Below are 5,484 nucleotides of genomic sequence, written 5' to 3'. Positions count from 1 at the left end.
TGTCCCAACCATCATATCTGACCGAGATTCAGATCCGATTGGTGTCAGGATACCTCAGACTTAGGATACCTGAGAAGAAAAGGTGCAACGCAAATTGACGAGATGACATTGTAAGATTCTCGGGGAAATGAACTATGAAGTGATTTCCGTTATCAAGAGTCCATCATTAACCCAAGGAGAGGACAAGGAGGTGTCTGGTGAACTCAATGGCAATTCACCGAGATTCCCAAAAGATGGATGTCCACAATTAAGTGAACAAGGAGATAACATTTGTCAGATCAAATGATATAAGGAAGTATGCTCGAGGAAAACATACACAATTAAACATTGGTTGAAAGGTGCGCCCGAAATATGGGTTGGGTTGCACGACCAATGTCAGAATGGTGATGCAATAATCAATAGCCTAAGAATGAACTTTCGACCATTAACTTCAAAGAGATAGGGTTGCTAGAAGGAAAGAATACAAACAACACCGTTCACTTGTTGGAATTAACACAAGGACCAAGAAAGAATGGTGATGGTGAGAAGTATTTCTATGTCAAGAATTCTCAAGAGGTGGAACAAATCTCAGAACATTCTTGACATAAAGGACGGTAATACTCCAAGGTAAAGAAGAACAATTGCTGGATAGCAAGGAAACCAAGGTACAACACAAATTGTGAACAAGTTTGTGTTGGGGGGGGGGAGGCAAGAATGTTGCCGATGATAACTCAAATCATCAAGGGACAAGGATGGTATTTCTCATCGTGAATTCAATTGATATCCTGGAAGAACTCATAAGGTTGATGAGGATCACAACACATTTGTCGACAGATTTCATGAAGAAGTAATCAATCAGCGACGACATCAAGTCAAGTAATGATGAAGTGAAAGGTTATTGGAACCAAGGGTACGACACAAACTCGAAACCAAGCTTGTTGTTCAAGGCGAAATGATATGACGATGAGGATCGACGTAAGGTTAGTTCATCGTCGAAAATTGGTGCTCCGAGAATAAGGACCAGGTAGCACAGTTAGAATCGTCACGACAATGATATAGCCAAACAGGCTAGGAATGGCGTGATCGGGTACAAACTCGTACTTATAGAAGCTTACTGAAGAGTTGTTGAACCAAAGAGCGGACTCGGTTCAGTTATCGGTGTCTTTGAGTGTTCAATAACTCAGAGCCCGCGAAAAATTGGAATCAGTGGGAAGGTAGCACTTGATGAAGAACTCATAAAAAGTTATGCAGTTCCATGATAATCTCGAGATACCAGGGGGGTAATACTCGACACAAGATCAAAGTAGAGGTTGGACTGGTGTATTGATCCATAGAAGACAATTGTTTTAACTTGTCCAAGAAATGAGATCAAAGAAGAACAATCATGGTCGGAACCACGGTTGCAAAAGGCCGGATCCTAGATATAAGATGAACTTATACCAAAGGAATAATTTATTTAAGAGAAGCTTTAATGATAAGATCTACATCGTGTCCATGGGCATGAACACAAGTTCAAGGTCGACTCCCACTTCTCCAATGCATAACCTTTCATTCACTTCTCACGTTTGATAAAGTTGCAGTGTTGAAATTTTATCTGGTGAAGCACTAGAAGAGTATGACTCGTGGAAACTTTCGGGTTCACACGGTTTAGAGAAGGGATATGTTCAACCCATAGGGGCTTCTTAGAAACATATACCACAAGTTTCAAGAGTAAATAACACAAGCCCGAAAGCAGAGCATGGTTGGCCAAGCAGAGGATACAACTTAACAAAGGCATTATGTATCAGGGGAAGAACTCACAAAGTGATCAAATGTGAAGGACACTGTCAGATAACAATCCAACAAAGGACTTGATGGTCCACAAAGGATCTGATACGAGTATCGGTACTCAACTAGAGGAAGAAGAATGCAAGGAGATCAGATTATAGAAACAACTGACTAACTCAATTGTCAAATGCAAAGGAATTATGATTTCCAAATCAAGGGATCAGAAGCAATGCTCTGTTTAGGGAGGGATAAGTTGAATAGCCTTAGGGTACAATCAACGACAATTGGATTGGTCGAGAACCAATTCCAGTTAAAAGAATGGAAGCTCAGCCGGAAAGGTAATTTATAGGGATCAATGATGATTGCGTGTATTCGCAGAATATTGAGTCAACAGACTCAAAATGATAATGACAAGGAATGTCATTAAGACTACGAGACTTATGGGATTAACCATAATGCAAGCAAGCAAGAATTTCAAGAGCCAAAGGCTCCAGAGGATTTTCGGAAGATAGAATATTATTTTGAAGACTTTTGTGAAACACATGAACAACTGGGGATAAGCGGATACTCGACAAGTGCGAGAATTATCCATAGGGGTATTCAGGTGACAAGGAATTGCAAGACAGTAGGCACAAGATATTCTCGGATCAATAGAGAGAATTTCGGGGTATCTTGTAATAATAAGATCAACTGGGAATAAAAGTAAGAACGTCATGTGTATGTATTTATCCATAGGGATATTTTGATGGTAGGGAATTGCAAAAGCAATGGGCACAAAGTCTCAAAAGAGTTTCGGCGAGTAACTTCGAAATCTTCTGGTGCAGCCGGCGATCACCTGGACTGAAGGGGCTCTCCGGGAGAAAGTATTTTCGAGAACCTAAAGTAAGATTTTAGTAAAAATCGTTTAACCCGAGTAGAAGAGAGTTCAGAGCCCCAGAGTAAAGGTCGAGGAGTAAAAGATCCTAGTACTACCCGATGGCGATGTGGGCCCGTAAGGCACACAGCCAAGTTAGTAAAAGTTTTGCAATGTCTAGACTCGACTTTGGCCAAGGAGTGTGGAAGGGGGATTCCTACAGGCAGTCGGCTCTGATACCAACTTGTGACGCCCGCGATTCAATCGTACACTAATCATGCACGCAAATGTGTACGATCAAGATCAGGGACTCATGGGAAGATATCACCACACAACTCTAAAACATAAATAAGTCATACAAGCATCATAATATAAGCCAGGGGCCTCGAGGGCTCGAATACAAATGCTCGATCATAGACGAGTCAGCGGAAGCAACAATATCTGAGTACAGACATAAGTTAAACAAGTTTGCCTTAAGAAGGCTAGCACAGACTAGGATACAGATCGAAAGAGGCGCAGGCCTCCTGCCTGGGATCCTCCTAAACTACTCCTGGTCGTCGTCAGCGGGCTGCCCGTAGTAGTAGGCACCTCCGGTGTAGTAGGGGTCGCCGTCGTCGGTGGCGTCTAGCTCCAGGGCTCCAGCATCTGGTTGCGACAACCAGGTAGAAGGGAAAGGGGGAAAAGAGGGAGAAAAGCAACCGTGAGTACTCATCCAAAGTACTCGCAAGCAAGGAGCTACACTACATATGCATGGGTATATGTGTAAGGAGGCCATATCAGTGGACTGAACTGCAGAATGCTAGAATAAGAGGGGGATAGCTAGTCCTTTCGAAGACTACACTTCTGGCAGCCTCCGTCTTGCAGCATGTAGAAGAGAGTAGATTGAAGTCCTCCAAGTAGCATCTCCAAGTAGCATCTCCAATAGCATCGCATAGCAGAATCCTACCCGGCGATCCTCCCCTCGTCGCCCTGTAGAAAAGCGATCACCGGGTTGTCTGTGGAACTTGGAAGGGTGTGTTTTATTAAGTATCCGGTTCTAGTTGTCATAAGGTCAAGGTACAACTCCAAGTCGTCCTGTTACCGAAGATCACGGCTATTCGAATAGATTAACTTCCCTGCAGGGGTGCACCAACTTACCCAGCACGCTTGATCCCATTTGGCCGGACACACTTTCCTGGGTCATGCCCGGCCGTGGAAGATCAACACGTCGCAGCCCCACATAGGCACAACAGAGAGGCCAGCACGCCGGTCTAAACCTAAGTGCACAGGGGTCTGGGCCCATCGCCCATAGCACACCTGCACGTTGCGAGGGCGGCCGGAAGCAGAACTAGCCCCCTTAATACAAGAGCAGGCTTACGTTCCAATCCGGCGCGCGCCGCTCCGTCGCCGACGTCTGAAGTGCTTCGGCTGATACCACGACACCGGGATACCCATAACTACTCCCGCATAGATGGTTAGTGCGTATAGGCTCGTAGCCAACTCAGATCAAATACCAAGATCTCGTTAAGCGTGTTAAATATCCGCGAACGCCGGCTAGGGCCAGGCCCACCTATCTCCTAGGTGGTCTCAACCTGCCCTGCCGCTCCGCCACAAAGTAATAGTCGGGGGCCATCGGGAACCCAGGCCCACCTCTACCGGGATGGAGCCACCTGCCCCTTCAGCCCCCATCTCCGAACAGTATCACAGGTAATGTAACTGTGTAAAGTATATCGTATATGCCCGTGATCACCTCCCGAAGTGATCACGGCCCAGTAGTATAGCATGGCAGACGGACAAGAGTGTAGGGCCACTGATGGAACACTAGCATCCTATACTAAGCAGTAGGATAGCAGGTAATGGTAACAACAGTAGTAGCAAGGACAGGCTATGCATCAGGATAGGAATAACAGAAAGCAGTAACATGCTACACTACTCTAATGCAAGCAGTATAGAGGAGAGTAGGCGATATCTGGTGATCAAAGGGGGGGCTTGCCTGGTTGCTCTGGCAAGAGAGAGGGGTCGTCGGTGACGTAGTCGACCACAGGGGCATCAGCATCGGTCTCGGAGTCTACCGGAAGAGAGTAACGGAGGGGGAACACAATAAATAACGGAGCAATCAAATGTAACACAAAGCAAGACGCGGCAATACGTTGTGCTAGGGGTGACCTAACGTAGGGATGGGCGATACCGGTGAAGGGGAAAACATCCGGGAAAATATCCCCGGTGTTTCGTGTTTTCGGGCAGAGGAGCCGGAGGGGGAAAGTTGCGAGTTTGATATGTTAGGGGTGCGTGGCGGACGAACGGACTGCGTATCCGGATTTGTCTCGTCGTTCTGAGCAACTTTCATGTTGAAAATATTTTAATTCGAGTTACTGATTAAAAGATATGATTTTCTAAAGATTTTATTAATTTCCGGAATTTAATTAATTATTTAATCCAACATTATCCAGAATAGTAAATGCTGACATCAGCATGACATCAGGGTGATGTCAGCAGTCAACGTTGACCATTGACCTGGTCAACCTGACGTGTGGGTCCAGTGGGACCCACCTGTCATTCTTTGTTTAGTTTAATTACAGATTAGTTAATTTAGTTAGTGATTAGGTTAATCTAATCAGGATTAATTAACTTAATTACTTAATTAATTAATTAATATTTTAATTATTTTAGTTATTGTCTATTTATTTATTTAATATATTTATTTATTTATTTATTTTAATTCCTTTTGCTTTTCTTTTTTTAAACGTTCTGGGGTGGGGCCCCAAGGTCAGTGGCTCAGGGGGAGCCCTAACGGGCGAACGGGCACCGGTCCCGGGCGCACCCGAGCGGGCACTCGCCCGTAGGGCGGGACGAGGCTGCCGGGGCACCGACGGCGGGGCACGCCGGCGCGGCTAGCCGGGGCCATG

The sequence above is a fragment of the Triticum dicoccoides genome, chromosome 6A (genome assembly GCF_002162155.2).
Source record: "Triticum dicoccoides isolate Atlit2015 ecotype Zavitan chromosome 6A, WEW_v2.0, whole genome shotgun sequence".
NCBI classification, from domain to species: domain Eukaryota; kingdom Viridiplantae; phylum Streptophyta; class Magnoliopsida; order Poales; family Poaceae; genus Triticum; species Triticum dicoccoides.
Note: the sequence above shows the minus strand (reverse complement) of the source record.